Here is a 19,381-nt window from a genome sequence, read left to right on the forward strand (position 1 = left end):
ATTATGTTCCCTCTATGTATGATGTATCAAAATGCATTTAGTGTCATGTATAACTAATTAGAACACATCTTAAAAGTCTAAAAAATAAAAACCCAAGGCTAGATAAAACAATTAGCCATTTGCCTAAAAGAGTAGATAATTAAAAGTATGAATTCTGTAATATTTAGAACTGATTAAACTTTTAAAAAGTAAGGAACTAATGGAAGATGTCAAAAGTTAATAGAAGCCAGGTGTGGTGGCGCATGTCTCTAATTCCCACTGATTTGGGAGGCTGAGGCAGGAGGATCACAACCAGCCTCAGTAACTTAGCAAGACTTGTCTCAGAAAATGAAAAAATTACAAAAGGGCTGGGGATGTGGCTCTGTGGTTAAGTGTTCAGGATTCAATCCCCCACTTATCTTTGAGAGTTTTCCCTTAGGATTCATATTCATTCTCTCTCTCTCTCTCTCTCTCTCTCTCTCTCTCTCTCTCTCTCATTTTATCATCATCTGTTTCCTCTCAAATACTAGCTGAAAGCATCTATTTTCCTCTCTTACCCATACCCTTTCTTTTGCAGCTCCATTTGTTCTTATTTAGAATTAGTTATGTTTGATTGTTTCCTTATTGGCAATTGTGTAAAGTGTTTGATGATGTTGGAGCTTAGGGGAGAGGAGGGAAAGCAGAGTCATCCTCAGAACCAGTGTCCTTTAAGCCTACTTCTGTGCTACTGCACTGGGGGTTTCTCAGGCTGTGCAGGGACTCGTGGGAGCATTTCATTTATACACACTAGGAATGTCCTAAAAATTCCACCCCAATGCACTACTCATGATAGAGTTTGAATTTAAGTAACTTTTCATTTGACTTGAATAGAAATAATTCCCACACAGCTTTGCAAATGCATGGGAATCTCCGATCATTTTTCTGACTCTGAACCTCTTCGTATGAAGCCAACATGATTATTTGTTTTATGTAGCAGAGAGACAGAGTAATTCAGAGAGCAAAGGAGAGAAAGAAACTGAAGGAAAGAGATACAACAGGTCACACTTAGGGCTTTGTGATGGCCTTTTCTAACTGCTCTGTATAAGATACACTCCTTTACATAAAGGGAGGCATGAAGAAACAATGAATGGGTAGAAGTTTTGTCCTACAGAAAAGTATATCACACGCCTACCACCCACACTGCCATCTGACTATACTACACACTCACTCCCATTTGTTTCCAGGAAATTCTTCTGATTACAAAAGGAATTTCAAAAGAACACATGCTCCTTGTGGAAAGTTTGTCCCGAGCCAAAAAAAAAAAGCATAGAAAGTCAGGGGAAAAAAGACAGAGTACCACACTCAGAGCTAAGCACTGTAAAATTTTGTGCTATCAATGAAGGATTGATTTAGTAATTTATCAAATATTTATTGAGTGCTTAACAACATATCTGACATTATTTTACCTATTGAAAATACTGTGATGGCATTTTGAAAATACTAAGATGAAAAAACAAGGTCCTTGCTCCTGTGAAAATATGTCCCCTTTGCTCAGTGAATCCCTCTTCTCTAGGCTCTAACATCTTCCTTCTCCTGTAGCTCTGGGCTGCAACCTAGTGCAAAAGTCAGCTCTGTCGGAGGTGTTTCCTGACATTCTGTTGATACTGGTGCTGAGAATCAAGGGCAAGTTCCCTTTCCCCAGTGTTGAAGATTGAACACAAAGAAACACTGAGGCAATCATAGAAAGCAAGTTTTATTTAAAGGATAAAACAGAGATAGACTTATCCAAAGAGAAGGGGCCCCACAGCTGGGTGTCCAAGGAAGTGGAGGTGTCATGCCTCTTTTATACATTTTGGATTTCTTTTGTTTTTATGCTCTTTCCTCCCCCCATCTGCTTATGTGACCCAAGAGGTGGAGGGAAGCCACCCAGTGGTAAAGGCAGGAAGGGAGTCAACCAGGAGCTACTCATCAACTCCTGGCTGGGAGGAATAATCCCCTAGAGACAGGTAACCTTGGCAACAGGGGAGGAGAAGGGGGAAGTGTCCTGAAGGTATTAACATTTTAACTCCTTTCCTTTGGAACCAGCCCCCATCTTCCCAATCCCACTAATCATTCATTACCTATACTGACTGTCCTTTTGACACCCCCCCCCATTATCTTCTGCCCAATGGGTTTACTGTTGGCTGACTCTTTCCATATATTTTTTTCCATGCAATTGTTAATTGATTAAACAATTAAAAAGTAAAAGATTGCCTCATGCTAAAAGTGATATTGCATTTTACAGTAGTTTTATTGGTTACAATATTCACAAAATATATTTTAACACAGTTAGTAGCATAGCATATTGCAAAGGGAAAAACATAAATTTGGTTTTTAGAGGGTCCCACTTTCAAACTAGTCTGTCCTTGTATTTTTAGTAGTGCTTCCTTTGCAAAGTTACTTCTTTTTTTTTTAAAGAGAGGAGAGAGAGAGAGAGAGAGAGAGAGAGAGAGAGAGAGAGAGAGAATTTTTTTTAAAGAGAGAGTGAGAGAGGGAGGGAGGGAGAGAGAGAGAGAGAAAGAGAGAGAGAGAATTTTAATATTTATTTATTTTTTTTTAGTTATCGGCGGACACAACATATTTGTTTGTATGTGGTGCTGAGGATCTAACCCAGGCCGCACGCATACCAGGCCAGCACGCTTCTGCTTGAGCCACATCCCCAGCCCTACAAAGTTACTTCTTTATAGAGGGTTTTTATAGAAGGTTTTTCCTACTTTATCATGCAATATATTACGCATTTTTCTTTAAAGTAGAAAAGGTCTACATATGTGGGTGGTATGAACATTTGTTCCTGTTGAAATCCTACTATATCTTTGACCACCTACCACATCTTTTTAAGATTGACAAACAATTTAAGGCAGAGTCCATGACTTAGAAATAGAGAGATTTTGAATTGGTTTGCGGTTGATTTTGCTTTAAGACAGCAAATCACTGGACTAGTGCTTAGGTGACTGAGATACACTTGACCAAGTCCCATTAGTACCAGCTACACTTTTAACCTGTTATTTATTCATTCACTTATTTATGTATTCATGTCATGACTTTTATTAAGTGCTAGTCACTGTGCTAGACACTGGAATTGTAAAGATCAGAAACTCACTCTCAGGTAGAGGGGAGATGTCAGATAAGTAATTGCAATGCAGGGTGCTAAGTGCTCTGGCAGAGGCTGGTAGAACCAAAGAAGGGTCACCTGACCTAGGCCAAGTGGCCCAAAGAATTCTTTTTGGAAGAAGAGGTGTCTATTTAAACTGTTTCTTGACTTTTGAATTAAGAAGCAGAAGCAAGATGAGGTGGCAATCTAAGAAAAACAGCATGTGAAAATACAAAGGAGCATTTTAAAGCCTGGTGAAACAGAGAGACAATCAGTAATTGATTATGGCTGAGCAAATTCACAGGGAAGTACACGATGAACAGCAAAACTGAGCAAGTATCTCAGAAAAGGTTTTTTTCTGGTGTCCTTGAAAGTTTAGATTTTGTCATTAACTTCCCAATAGCTATTTAAAATTTTTTTTCAAAAGCAAGGGCAAGGATCAATACATAGTAAGTATGGAGAGGGCAGAAAAGAAGTTTTTATACTAATCCAGGTGAGAGATATAGGCCTAGCAGAGATGGAGAAAGACAAGTTATTGGAGAGATGCTAAGAAAGGAAAAGCAATAGAACTTTGCATCTGGCCCAGTGCTGGGGAATGAGTATTAGGATGGATCCCTGGTTTCTTCCCAGACAGTGGGTGGATGATGGTGGTACCTGCTGAGAAAAGTGACCCTGAGGGAGCTGTTCACTTACAGGATGGACAAACAAAGAACTAGGTATGAATATAAAACCCCAAAGAGCAAATCTGAAAGAAGAAAAACCAGGAACTATGAGGCCACATGTAATCTAGTTATGAATGATTTGGTTAGCATGGTAGAGACCAAAGAAAGATTAGGAAATGAACAGAAGGCAAGAAGAAAACACAGCCAGGGAGGATTGCTCTTCTGTTTAGCTCTAAAGAGGAGGGAGGAAGATGGTGCATTAGCTAGAGGAGGATCTAGAGTCAGGGAAAAGGGTGACAGAATTGGGGACAAATAGCAAGTAGGCAAGGTAAGGTTGAAATGAATGGGTAACTGAAGAAACCAAGTCACTGAAGAGAGTTCCAGAACAGAGACAAGCAGTTCTGTACTCAAGGGTGTGACTCTCCCAGGAAGCATTATGGAAATGTGTGGGACAGTTCTCAGAGTGGTTTAGGGGCATCAAGGCCCTGAGTGGGCAGAGGCCTGGGATGTTTTTTACCGAGTAGTGGGTGGCATAATGAAGAATGTCTCCATATCCCTATCATCTTTCAAGTGACCCACCAAGGAGTAGAGATGGGAAACACCTACATACAATTACCAGAGCCTAAAACCTAGCTGCTTCTCATATAAACAAAAGTAGTTTTTATACAGCTTTAATACAGACTCAATTTTCCAAAGGCACAACCAGTGTGTAAATCAAGGAGAGATTGTACAGTGTTTTGTGGGCATTTCAGGATTTCAGATGGCATTTTTCTCCTGCTGTTTGAGATCCAATACTGAGCACCTGTACTAGCCTACATACTTATATCTATCACACAGCAAGTCTAGGTTAAGTGCCCCATTTGTCTACCTATTATGTTGTAGTTGTACCTGAGGATTTACATATTGTAGTATAGGTTACTTTACTTAATTTTTCCACTTATTGTGAAATTATATCAATAAATTAAGAAATAATTATGTGTCTAGATACATATCTTAGTCTATTTTTTTGTTGCTTTAACAAAATACCATAAGAATATTTATAATAAACAAAAGGACTAATTTCTAAAGAATAGAATAAACTTATTTCTTACAGTTATATAAATCCAAAGTGGAGGCACTTAACATCTGGAGAGGGCTTCTTGCCATGTTGTCCCATACAGGAAGGCTAAGGAAGCACACACTGTATATGTGGGTGGGACCGGGGTGATGGTTGCTGAACTCATCCTTCATCAGGAATTCACTCCCACAGTCACTAACCCATTCCTAGGATAATGATATTAACAACCACAGCTTAAGGACCCCCACCTCTCATCTGCTGCACTGAATATTAAGTTTCAAGTTTCCAACACAGGAGCCTTAGGGGACACATTCAAACCATCAAACCATAGCAGTAAGTTACATTCATGTCTCAACAGTAAAAGAAAAAAGGGTTACAAAATATTTCTTAGACAAGGCCCTTGAATAGAAGCAAATAGCAGAAGACAGTAGACACTGCTATGGAGAATGTAGGAAGGACGGATGAGCTGCAAATCAGTTGAAGCAAAGGGACACCATTGAGGAAGTTATCCTATCCTTCACTATTTGTCAACCAGAAAGTTAGGATGTACTCAAGAGTAAAGGATTATGTGAACTTGAAGAAACCACTTAAGGGGGAGAGAGGAAGTCTGAAACAGCGACTCTGGTGGTTCCGCACTATCTACAGACCATGGTAAGGTTGCCAGACAGTGTTGAAAGCCCAGCTGAGGTCAGTGGCCATGGGTTTGTCGAGGGCCTCATTCAGCACCATGCTCTGACCTTTGCAGGAACCCTTCCTTATGGGAGCAGAGAAGGAGGATTGTCGGATTAGTCCAGGGTTGGGGTTTCCAAAGTAGGACTCACAAAAGTATAAAAGGTCAAACAGACAAAGAATGGCTTAAGTAGTGAACCATGATTAGAATCAGGAATGACTGTGACATCATGAAGAGTCCCCTCCTTTCTAGGCTTAGTCAACCCAGGGACCCCAGAAGTGATATAATCTTTTTCTTCCTGCCCCAAGACTTAAACCATCTTTATTCCCTCCCTAACTTTAAGATTTTGCTGTTTAGCTATATGAATATTTTTACATGAGTTTTCAGTCATTGAGATTATCCCAGGACCCTTTCTTTCTTTCTTATTTACTTATGTAGTATTTTTGGCACCAGGGATTGAACCCAGGATGCTTAACCACTGAACAACATCCCCTAGACCTTTATTTATTTATTTTTTTATTTTAAGACAGGTTCTTGTAAGTGGCTTAAGATCTTGCTAAGTCGCTGAGGCTGGCTTTGAACCTGTGATCCTCTTACTTCAACTTCCAAGCCACTGTCCCAGGATTCTTTCTAAAGAAAATCTTAGCTAAAAATAAATGGTATAACTAATGGAAACCTGTTGGCTAACAAAGAAAAATAAAATCTCTGTAAATTTCCAGGTACTCTGAAGAGTTAGACTTTTTAGAATCAGATCTTAAGTTTCTCATCTAAATTCCCACGGAAGTTTTCAATTTCAAATGTTGAAGCCTTAAAATGTTAACCTCCAGATGAAAAATTCAATTTCCATCTTGCTGACTTCTGCTCCTCAGTTGCAGAAGAAGCAAAGGAGTGTACAGGAAAAAGACAAGATTTGCATCTTATAACCACATTCAGACTTGGGGACTTAAATATGGAGAGAAGTGGAAGAGAAGATTGTTGACTGGCCGACCAGTGCAGAGGTTACAAGCTGAAGACACTAGGCAGTTCAGTGATACTGGGGACATCAGGGACAAGATTAGGCTTGGATTGAGGTGGGATACTCATGTAGGAATTGGATGTGGATTTCAGAAAAATGTGAGAAATGATAGCAAATGTCTACTGCATCTCAATGAATAAAATGGAAAAGAGCTCTGCCTTGAAAGGTCAGGAAGAGAAATAAATTAAAATGAACATGAATTAATATCAAGAGTATATCAAAACATGGGGAAAGAGTAGGAAGAAGCAATTTGCAGAAGGAAAAGCCCAAATGGCTCACAAGTATTTGAACAGTCACACAAACACTATCACAGAACAGCAGATGAAAACAAGTCCCTTGAGAGAGGCAAAAATTAGAAAACTACTTGATGGAGAGCATTGGCTGAGATGTGGGGAAATAGGAACCCTCCAATGCTAATGGGGGTGTAGACTGGTACAGTCATTCTGGAGAGCAGCTTGGCAACACTTACTGGACTTTAACATGAGAATATTCTGATAAACTGTCTCGGGCCAGCCATGGGCTGTGTGTGTGAGCTATGAGCACTTGAGCATCTGGGACGATTGGCCTGGTGTTCTGTGCTCTTTGGGCCGTGCGACACACGTGGGCACTTTCCTTGGATCCCACACAGCACCTGAGATGAGTATGTCTTCCAAGATGTCAGTCAATCTGCTGACCACAAGACATCAGGAAGCTAGACTCAACCCCCTGAAACATGACCCCTGGCCTTAGTTAGAAAGAACATTCCATCCAGCCTCCCTTTGGGTGCCCCCCATAAGAATAAAGAATCCAGGTGCAAGTTCTCTCTTTCCAATCGATCCCTAAGGTCCAGAGCTGTCCCAGATTTTGAAAGGAATTTCTGTGTGCTTGTGTGCTTTCTTTGCCATTTTCTCAGTTATTGATGTAGCCAGATTTTGTGACCCCAGCATAGGTCCCCAGCCCAGCTAGCTGGCGATAATAAATAATTTTGTTCTCTCATTCTATATCCAGAAGAAACTATTTTAAGGTAAATAAGTCATATCACTAAGGATACCATCAAAGTTATTTGTGGTAGTGAGAAGTTATAATTGACATATGTCTGTCACTAGATAAATGTCTAAGAAGAGTATAATAGTCTACTTAGAAGTAACAACTAGCTCATTGCATCAAGGACAGATTGTTTTTTCAAATAATGCTGACTGAAAAATCTAAGAAACTGAATAATACCATTTAGAATTTGAAACACATGTAGACATAAAAAATGCCCTACATATTTTGCAAGTCTAAAAAAGCTATAAAAGAACTACTGAAAATAGTAATGGATTAAATTGAACAGAGTGGCTTTTTTTTCCTCCTGTACAAATTCAGGTAGGCAATCCATGAAAATATGGTATTTCAAAATCATCAGAGACCCAGGCTGCGTTTATTATTTTCCTTTGCCACCTATATAACTCATGGCTTTTATCATGACTGCCTAATATTCCACCACCATGATCAAAACCCAGCCAATGGTAAACAGAAAAAAAAAAAAAAAAACCAAAGGTCACTTTTCACACTTTTCTGCCCTGTAAAGGTAGAATCTAGAAGTTTCACACATTAATTTTGCTTATATCCCCAAGTTGTCATGCCTGGTATTTAGCTATAAATTTGATTACTGTGTAAGGAGAGCAGGAGTCGTGCCCACCACTCCTTCCTCTGTGGAGGAAGGAGTGAGAGTGGGATCAGGATAAATTACATGTGTAAAAGATAAGGTGTCACTGTGTGGATTCATAATTCCAGCGTATCATAAACCGAGATTTATGATTAAAATAATCATCTGCACCTGAGGTAAGTTTAAAAAAGAAAAGGAGAAAGAAAAAGGAATAAGGAAGGAAGGAGAAGGATAAAACAGGAGGGAATGAAAGAGAGAGAGGAGAGAAGAAGGAAGGAAGGAAGGAAGGAGGGAGAAAACAGAGATTATGGCAAGGTGATATGGGAGTTCTCAGGAGAGCAGTAGGTGTTTGTGACTGTGAGAGGGTAATAATTTCATGTAGGTCAATTTCTTAACATTCCAGGACTCGAGGGAAGTCCTCTCAACAGTCTTAAGAAGCCACCAAAAAAGAAGCGGAGTTTACCTTTGATGCTGTAGGTCAACTTGGCTACTGGTTTCCCTCTGGGTCACCACATCAGCCACTGAGAAATTTCAATTTTTCAATTACACCGAGAGCCAATTACAGGGAAGATCAAAGGGAAGAGTTTTCCAAAGCTGAGCATTCTGTGGTATCCATATTCTCATTTACAAATGCCAGAAAAAAACAGAGGGATGAGTAGTAGAGCAAACGCTGAGGATGCCATGCTCTTATGATGAAAAGAAGAAGGGAAGGAAGCAGGCACAAGAGTCTGAAGACTCTTCAGGAAAGCCCTGGCTTAGCTTGTGGTATAGCCAGTCTCATTTGACTTGTGCAAACAGCAAAGCACTAATAATGATCACGCTATGGTTAATTCTGAAGTGAATATTGTTAATTTGTTGGTCAAGGTTTATGCATTACAGAATTGAGTATGTAGCCAGGTGCTGTCAATAGTCTTGGTAGAATAGAAAAAGAATAAGAAAATAGCTTCCCTTTCCTCATTGGTAAGTGAAGGGAACTATAGGTGCCTGGCAAAGGTATTTAGGATATGATAGGTAACGTGTGTGAAATGTCTTAATCCCTGGGCTGCAAAGGTGTCCAACAGTATTAACATTATCCATGGAATATTATAATAGGTCTTTTCCCACATTACTTTTTAGTTCATCATGTGATTAATACAGAATTTGCTATATTTCTAGCAAGTGTGTGTGTGTGTGTGTGTGTGTGTGCGCACAGAAAGCTATTAAGAGACCTAACAGTTCTGAGCACAGTTCATTTACATATAAAATTCTTATCTTTTACTTAATTCATGATTTTGTTTTGGATCTACAGGTCAGTCATGTTGCCCATTGCTCAACCATAGTTGATTCTGGGAAACATGACATGTTCTATGAAGAGTGTCGGGGTGAGGAGTGGGGACACGTGAAATCAGGCACCTTGATGAGGGGGCTTTCTTTTGACCCAATAATTGGGCCATACTCATATCAATGGTTGAGACTATAAAAAAAATTAAATGCCACAAAGAACCTTCAAATCTCTTGAAGGAAAAAAGTCAATGGAACAAAGTCTTAAACTTACAAATCTCAGCAACTCAACAGAACAGTTCTGCTGTTTCCTGGGAACACACACAAAAGTAGAATTAGGGGCTACATGGCAGTTCATTCAGCATTGAGCTTTGAGTTAGGGAGAGCCACAGTGAGGCTTCACCTACATCAAGGACCAAATTAATCACCATGGTGCTCGGATTTCCAACACACTAATAGAGAAGCCAGCAATTTTCAATGAATAACTTTCAGCATATACTTACATCCTAAACTGAAAGAAATCTAATAATAGCAAGGAGACTTCTCTACTAGCTGGGAACTTTATGGGATAATTACATCCCCTGAGGATTAAAAGTATCATCTCTGTTTCTTGCTGTGTAAGACCAAGCAACTGATTGTCTTTCAATTATCACCCATAGCTGCTTCCCTGGCTCAAAGACTTAACAGTGGGGAAGGGCAAATATATTGCATGAAAACCATGCAGATGTTTTAATCTGACTCTTTATCACATACCTTGAATTTCTTGAGGATAAGAGCGTAGTCACAGAAATAAGGGAATCCATTCACAGATTTGAACTGTGTCTTATTCCAGCTCAAGATTTGGAGAAATTTTATATTCTAAGTATATGTGTATGTGTATACGCTCAGATAAAAATATACACAGTTACCTAGAAGATGATATATATGTATATCAAGTCATTTTCTCATCACAAGAAGAAATTTCATAGATTAATGAAATAAAAAGTTGTCTAGCTCACTTCCAGGAAAACGTTTGTCCTTAGATGAATTTGTATTTGCCTACAATGAAAACTGAAGTAGATTATTGTGTGTGTGTGTGTGTGTATGTTTGTGTGAGTGTGTTGTCTTCTAATCATTCATGTTTCCTTTATGCAGAAGTTTGGAAGCATCTGCCTCTCTGTCTCCTTTATATAATCTCTTTTGTGTTCTTTAACTTTTAATTGTCCTCTTTAATAGCATGTAGTTTTGTGATGTACCTGGAATGTTTCTGGATATCTATGTTTTAAAATCAACTGAACAAACACTCTCTTCTGTGGATGAAACATGGCAAGTGCTATTACCAGTCCCTTTCCAGAATTCTGCCACAGTCCTTAGAACTTCTCTTCTCCTCCTTATGTTAAGTTAGTTCTATTTTCTCTCTTTAACCTTTGCCATCCCACCCTGACTCCAGCAGAGATGTCATCAAACCTGGATTCACAGTCTCCATCCTGCCACCCTCTCCAGCCAATTTTCTCCTCCATTTCATCCCCAAAATGATGTGAAATTAACTATCTTTAAAGGTAACTCAAGAACTTTCCAGTCATTCACTGCTGTGGCTAAAAACTAAAGTTATCTACCTCATCAACTGCTAATGAGAAGTGGGTGAATCAAACCTGAGAGTCGTGTGACAAATTTCCCAGGTCTTACTAGGTTTTTCCTCTGGAATGATTAAGACTTTTTCTATTTAAGCCAAATAGAGATTAAGAGTCTTTCCTCCCAAGGATTATTTTCTTGTCCCCCTAGTCTAGGTCATAGGGCAAAGACTGAAAGAGTTGGCACATTTATTTTTGAACAAGGTGACCAACAATGGCACTTCAGGTTTGTTGAATATGAAAGAAGGTTACAACTCCCCTGAGAACCAGTGGAGGAGAAGCAGCCTCAGCTAAAAAGCAATAAAAACATTTTTTGTGTGGCTCATGCTCTACTTAGTACTCCTAATAGTGAGTTTGGATGGGATTGCTTCTAGTTTATCTCTGAACTCTTCAGCAGCTCACAGTGACAATTATCAAGCCATCATTAGTAAGTATATTTGTTTTCTAGAGCTTCCATAACAAAGTACCACACACTCTGGTGGCTTCATACGCAAGCATTTATTCTCTCAGAGTTTTCTAATCCAGAAAATTGAGATTGAGGTGTGCTCTCCCTGAGGTTCTAGATCATAACCCTTCTTTGCCTCTTTCTAGCTTTCTATTGGGTCACTCCAGAGCCTTCTTTGGTTTGTAGATGCATCACTCCAATCTCTGGTTACACCTGATACATGGCCATCTTCTCCCTTTGGGTGTCTGTCTCTTCCTACAGCACTTTCTTCTCTTCTAAGGATACCAGGAACATCAAATCAATGGCCCATTTTACTCTAGCATTGATCTCATCTTACCTGATTACATGTCCACAAACTTATTTCCAAATATAATACCACAGTGTAAGATGCTAGGGGTTAGGGCATCAACATGTCTCTTTGAGGCAACGTGATTTAACCTATAACGTTTGGGATCAAGTTAGCTTAATGTCTCACAGGTCCCTTCAGATCCTGAGAGCCTTTAGTCCTGAAGGTGGGAGTACGTTGCTGCGGTAGGATCAGGGGAGTTTGTGGAGAGTGCATGTCCATCCCCGCTGCTGTTCAGAAGGCTGTTTGTCTGAACCCCTTGTCATGTTTGTCTGGCACACACAACAGCCACTGTCCTGACAAAGGTTTCATCTGCGTTTGTAGAGTGAGCAATCAGAGCTACATTTGTGCTCCAAAAAATACTTGCAGATCTGCCAGGAACATGAATGACAGGCATTTTCCACAAAAGTTTCTCTTCCTCTGACAAGCTAGGAACTATTTTCTAAAAGCAATACAGAGGCAGTGAATTCCCTAGCTAGAAATCTCTTTAGAGAGCCAGATTTGCAATGAAGTGCCAAATTTCTCTACCCAAATTTCCTCTGTTCGTACCTTTTAGTACAGAAGCGGAGCATAGAGCCTATGGCCCAAGATTGGCTTCAGCGAAGAAGTTGGCAATGTACTTCCGTCTGGGGACCAGACCACAAGGGCATCATTAGGACATTGGCAGGGGTGAGGGGCGGCTCTTGGCTTCCTAGTAGGCCTGGAGGTTGGGCAGGGCCAGAGTGTTGGCAGCTGAGAACAGTTGGACTTCCGCCCAGTTCCCAGCTGCTGCTACTCCACTCCCTGGTGGCAGCTGCCTGGGTACTCCTTTGACACAGCAAGGGCACTCAGAAAAAGCCAAAAGGGAGATTTGGGGTAGCCTGGGGTACAACCATGGAAGGCAAAGCGTGTCAGAGGTGCCTCACTGAGCACTGCCTTCTAGAACATTCAGCCCATTTACTGCTGCAGCCCATCTTAGCAAACCTTGCTATTACTTGGCTGGCCCTCAGTTTAGACTAAGATGTAGACACCATCAAAGTAAATGCATCTTGACAAAAGACAACATTATAACAAATTTAGTTATGGATCCAATTGGCTTTTATTTGTGATTTATGAATCAGGCAATGTCTCATTTTATGAAAAGGAATGGGTGTTCTGCTGAGTTGAGCAGAGCAGGTTGACTTCACAGACAGAAAAGGATTCTGGAAAGTAGAGAGAGAGAGAGAACAAAACACAGACTGGTTGTTTCTAAATTACTTTGCTTATAGTGTTAAAATGGAGTACCTCCTTATACTGCTTAGGAAGATTGAACCCCTTTTGACTGGTTATAAATTTTATTTAATAAATCTTTAGCATCTATGTCAATACAGAAGAGAAAAGCCTTGAAAAATAGTCTCCCCTACAATGTTATATATATATATATATATATATATATATATATATATATATATATATATATAATTGATGAACCTTTATTTTATTCATTTATTTATATGCAGTGCTGAGAATGGAACTCAGTGCTTCACACATGCTAGGCAAGCGCTCTACCACTGAGCCACAGCCACAGCCCTTCCCTACAATCTTAAATAAGGTGGTACAATGGGTGACAGAAAAGTTTTTGTCAAAAAACTGCAAAAGATCTAAAAGCTGCACTTTTTAGGGGGGAGAGATCATATCTATCTTTATTTTATACTTGTTCTTTGTAATATATTACATATAATATATTAGTGCTATGGCTTTAATTTTGAAGTAGTATGGTTAATAAAGAAACTAAGAGGAAAAGGAAATACAGTATTTTGCATTTCCCAAGTTATTTAACATTTGAGAGTCTTCTTTCTTTTCTGAAGATTCAAGTTTCTATCTGATATTATTTTACTTTAATCCCAAATCTTCTGTTCAGTTTTGTTTGTTTATTTTGGTAGTGCAGATCTGCTTATGACTAAATTTCTTAGATTTTTTAAAATCTGGAAATGTCTCTTTTCTTGTTATTATTCTTTGTGAAAATTTTAGAGGTGCCTAATAATTATTGCAGAGCAATGGGTTTTATTGTGGTATATTCATACATGCACATGACACAGTTGGTACCACTTCAATTCCTAGTACCTCCCCTTGTCCACTCCTCCCTCCATGACCCCCTCCTCCAGCCCACAGTTGTCCCTTCTATTTTCACAAAATCCCCTTTTTTCTTTATTCTCTATAGCTTCCACATAAGAGAAAATATATGACCTTGAATTTTCTGAGTCTGACTTATTTCTCTTCATACAATGGTGTCCTGTTCCATTCATTTTTCTGCAAATGACATTGTTTAATTCTTATTTATGGCTGAGTAAAACTCCATTGTGTGTATATACCATATATTCTTTATTCATCTGTTGGTAGACACCTAGGCTGAATCCATAGTTTGGCTATTGTGAATTGAGCTGCTATAAACTTGAATACGCATATATCTACACAGCACGTGCTAACCTTAATTTTCCTGAATAAATACTGAGAGTCTATAGCTAGATCATATGGTGGTTCCATTCCTAGTATTTTGAGAAAACTCTTTGTACTGATTTCCATAGTGACTGTAATAATTTACATCCCCCCCAACATTGTATCAGAGTTCCTTGTTCCCTTTACATCCTCTCCAGCATTTCTTGTTATTTGTATTTTTGATGCTTTGTCATTCTAATGGAGCTAGATAAAATCTCAGTGCAGTTTTGATATGCATTTCCTAGATGAATAGAGACATTGAACTTTTTTTGCATGTAATTGGTCATTTATACTTCTTTTGAGAAATATCTGTTTAGTTCATTTGTACACTTATTGATTGGGTTTTCTTTTAACATTGAGTTGAGTTCTTTATATAAATAGCATGCAAAGATTTTCTCCCATTTGTAGGCTCTCTCTTTGCATTTTTGTTTCCTTTACTGTGCAGAAGCTTTTGAGTTTAATGTCATTGGTTTATTGATTCTTGAGCTGGGGGTCCTATGGAGGAAGTTATGGCCTACCCAGTGATCTTAAAGAATTGTCTCCTGGTTGAATCCTTAGAATCTCTCCTATCACCCCAAACTCTAGCTTTGTAATATTGTGTGTTTTAGGTTTACTCTTTCATATCTAAAGAGAGCTTCTAGACTCATTCAGGATGCTGTTTCTGGATCCTTCATATTTTTTTTCATGAGAAAAAAGGCAGCAGAGCCATGTGAAATGGAGTCCTTGCAGTGGGCTAATGGGAGAATAACTAACCACCAAATTGGTGATGATTATGGTTTCTGTTCAATCCCCCCACCAAAAAAAAACCCTGAAATTTATTTATCCCTCAATACACTAGAAATTGAACCTTTAGTACTATAATTCATGGAGGAGGAGGCTGTAGCCAGAGAGGGGGTTGGCAGGATGAGGAAGAGCGAATAAGAGGAGATTGTGGCAGAGAAGAGATTTCCCATCTCCTTCCAAGGCAGCCACGGTGCCTATTGATGGCTCCTCACTCCTGCCAACCCTCAACTGGAGTCCTCATTGAGGGCTCCACCTCCAATCCCTCCCACACCAGGACACAGAGTGACTCAAAGATCCCACCTTTAGGCTGGTTTTTATAGCTTTGGAGATCCAATCTAATCTTAGCTGTAACTCTAGGCAGGATGCTTGTAGGATAAGCTGTAAACACAGATCATCACATCCCCAGAATATCTCATTTTAATTGTATTTAATTTCATCTGCAGGCAACAGAACTGAATCACAGAGAAGTCATGCTTTTAGCACCTTATTCAAATCCCAAGAAGGCAAATTCCCTGAAGTGAATTTGTTCTTCCATAAGCCAAATTTACCTCAGAGTTCAAGTGCTTCATTCCTATACCTCCTGTACTAAGTGTGTAAATTCTCAAACTATTTAAGAGACTGTGGATCTATGGTTTTAAGCTACTTCTTTGAGACAGTGGGGACGTGAGGGAGATGGGGGAGTGAGTGGGTAGGGTGATAAAAGAGAACACTGTTTTCATGAGCACAAAGTGCCACCAACCCCAGAGCTCACCTCAACATGTGGAAGGTTCTAAACTGAAAGAGCTTACACCCTACAGAGGTTTTCTCTGAAACACTCTGATGAGTTCATGCTTGGCTGGTATTAGCACTAAGAAAACCTTTCCCTGAAATGTGGCACTTTGACATGCTCAGCTGGAGAACTGATCTCAGAACCCAGGTCTGTCTGACCTTCCTCTGCCCCTGTCTGTCCATCCTCTCTGATCTTCTTTCCTGAAGTGCAGGGAGAAGCTTCTCTGCAGTTCCCTTCTTTACCCACAAATCACTTCTGCTAGAGGAATACAATTGCCTTCAGATCTTCTTTCTAAAATTTCATTAATCAAGAAAGATTAAACTCACACCACAGAAGAAGAGAGTAAAACTGGAACCCAGAGGAACTTGATCCCAGGCCATTGTGCATTCTCCAGGCTCATTCGCGTTCTCTTGAAATCATTTACTACTCCTCTAAAATTTTCCAGTTCCCTCCACTTCTTCCCCTGCTACAAAGAAGGTATTTAGCCTTCAACCAGCTAGACTGTTCTTTGAGATTCACATTCTGCGTAACTCCTGGGTACATGTTGTGTGCATTAATAAATTTGTTATTCTTTTCTCTTGATAACCAGTCTTTTGTTACAGAGGTGCTGGCCATGAGCCCTTATGAAGAGTAGGAAGGGGATCACCCCTTTCCTGCTCCTACACTATCAAGATCAAGCCCTTAGCCCTCTGAGGAGAGTGTATGGTTGGGGAAAACAGTCACATGCTAACTCAAAGCATGTGGTTCTGCTGCTGGTTCTTTTGTTGGTAGCAATTATTTTCATTTTGTGCAATTTTTCTGTCAACTTAATTCGTTGTAGTTGGTGATACTTACTCTTTGTGCCTTAGTTTCAAGATATCTAAGGAAAGTTTTATCCTAACTTGTGGATTGACACTACTACCCACAACCTCTAACCTGTTCAGTATTTAAGAAAGGCTTCCTAGAAGGTGCTAATACTGAGGTGAGCTAGCCAGAGACTGGCTAAGACCTTTACATCCAAATGCTCTGGTAGCAAGAAAAGGCTGCTGGACAAGAAGTATCTAGAGTGCAGAGCAGCTATGGCCACTGATCTTTCCAGGTTCTGAGACCATAGTCAAGCTGTCCTGTGTTTTCCTTCAGGCACACACCCAGAGCTACTCTTACTTGGCTGCTGGACTTCCAGGTGGATATTCAATGTCCACTCACATTATCACTTTGCTCAGAGTACAATGGCTGGATCACCATCACCAAGGCTGGCTAGTGTAGAGCTAACACTCACTGCTTATGCCATCAGACCCACAATGACAAGACCAGTGCCTTAGAAGGGACACAGTAAAAGGGTATGATTGAAAACATTTGGAGCCCTTTTCTTGTACTGAATTTATTTATCAACAGTGCTACTACTGAAATGGTACCTTGTTATAAACACATAAATACTATTTTTAAAGAAGATTTATGAAAACACAGACAACATTACTTAGATTTTAACTCACTAAATCATACTACCTTAGCCCAATTTAATTGGTTTATTTTAGATAGATTCGAATAAAAGAAACAGAAACATGACCTTCCCATGATTGACTCAAAAAGTAAGGGTGCGATATCCACAGAAGTAGCAATTTCAAACTCTTCATAAATTATATTCCCAGTGTTGATTTTGCCATTATTATGAATAAAAATTCAATTTGGATGGTCCCACTTTACAAAGAAAAATATCTCTTTTATATGGCTAGATTATGGCTGAACTTCAAGTCACCTCATGGTCAGGAGGAGATGTGAAGAGCCAAGTGTGGGAGGTTCAACCAACAGGACCTCAGCATAAGGAAGGGACTTGTGTGTGTGTGTGTGTGTGTGTGTGTGTGTGTGTGTGTGCATGTGTGAGTGCCTCTGTGTGTGTGTCGGGGGGTCATCTCTAATAGGAATAACATGTTTGGGACAAGGGACTTGGGCACATAATTGTGTGTTTATGCCTTATACAGGCATTGTGGTTTCAACTCTACCTCTAACTATTACCTAATGAGCCAGTTGTGTGGACCACACATCTCCTTTTATAGGCCTGACACTCCATACGCCATTTGTTTGATATTAAACATTTTAAACTAGAATAACTTTGGAAAAATCTTGCTTGATGTCTGACTCAGAAAAAAAGAATGGAAAAACTAAAGACACAACTTCAGCTGAAATAAATGTGAATACCCAATTATTCTCAATTGTCACAGATTGAACCCAGGGGTGCTCTACCACTGAGCTACATCCCCACTCTTCTGACTTTGAAGCTTGCTAAGTTGCCCAGGCTGATTTTGCACTTGGATCTTCCTGCCTCAGATGCTGGGATTGTGAGTGTGCACCACTGTACAGTGATCCCTGGCACAAATGTTCTCGCTTTTTAAATTTTTTATTTTAAATGTATTTATTTATTCTAATTTGTTATACATTGCAGAAGAATATATTTCAATTCATTGTACACTATAGAGCACAATTTTTCATGTCTCTGGATGTTCAAACATCTCAATTGCCAACAGATCTCAATTGTTCATTGAACTGAGTAATATCGGTGACTGAGATTGTTGTTCAAATGGCATGAGTTTACAACATAAAGATAAAAATGCTTAATTCAGTGTTCCAGGAAAACGAAAGTGCTCACCGGTCTGTGAAGAAGAAGACATTAACAATTACGTTCCAGAACATTCTCTGACTTTGAACACTTGTCCGTGGTACTTATCCTGGGTTCTGCCTAGGAAAATGCATCATGACCTGCCTTCTTTCCATGTCTGGCTGGTACCCTGGGCCCCTGCCCACACCCACAGCAAGCCCAGATCATCACAGGCCAGCCTCTGACCTGTCTGCCACCGAAGGTTTCCACTCTGATGCTGAGAGGCCAAGATGGTTTACCACCGTTATCCTTGGTGCTTCCTGGATCGAAACTTCAGACTCTCTTTTGACTTCATTAGTAATGAAGAGGGAAAAAGAGGCTATTCTTCTGTGAAGTTTGCTGATACTAACAAGTTTTATTTTTGCACTTCAGGATTTCTTGTTTCTCTGTCATTCAGGAAAGCTATTAGATAACACCGGAGGATGTCGATGTAAACCTCCTTGTCTCTTGATACTAGATAGGAGCACTTTGAAGTATTCTCCAAAGCATCTGCTTAGGGCAAGGAGCCAAGTTTCCACTCATCCACCCAGAACTGCATGATGAGTCACAGCTCCAGAAGAGGAGGGCGGGCAGTGTGCCTGGAGGTGAGGAGGGGTGCCAGCAGCCAGGCATCAGGCTCCCATTTGGGCTCCAGCTGAGTTTCCCAGGTCAAGAATCTATGGCACAAAAAGCCAAAAATCCCATCTTGAAAGAACTTGCAGACTGCCTTCACCAAGCCTTCGAAGTTCAGTTTAGATTTTGGAATTCAAATTCTTGCAGTTTATGGATGAAATATCCCTTAAAATCAACAGACTGGAAAGTCAATGAAAACCAGTGCATTAGTCTCTAACTCTTGAATATTATGTCTTTGCTACAATTTGATTGTCCATTGGTGGGTATCTTTATAACATGGGACCATTAAAAAGCAGAAAACTGTGGGGGAAAGCCTCTATTAGTGCAGTTAAAAACCCTTTCAGGTCTGGA

The sequence above is a fragment of the Urocitellus parryii genome, chromosome 7, assembly GCF_045843805.1.
Source record: "Urocitellus parryii isolate mUroPar1 chromosome 7, mUroPar1.hap1, whole genome shotgun sequence".
Lineage (NCBI taxonomy): Eukaryota > Metazoa > Chordata > Mammalia > Rodentia > Sciuridae > Urocitellus > Urocitellus parryii.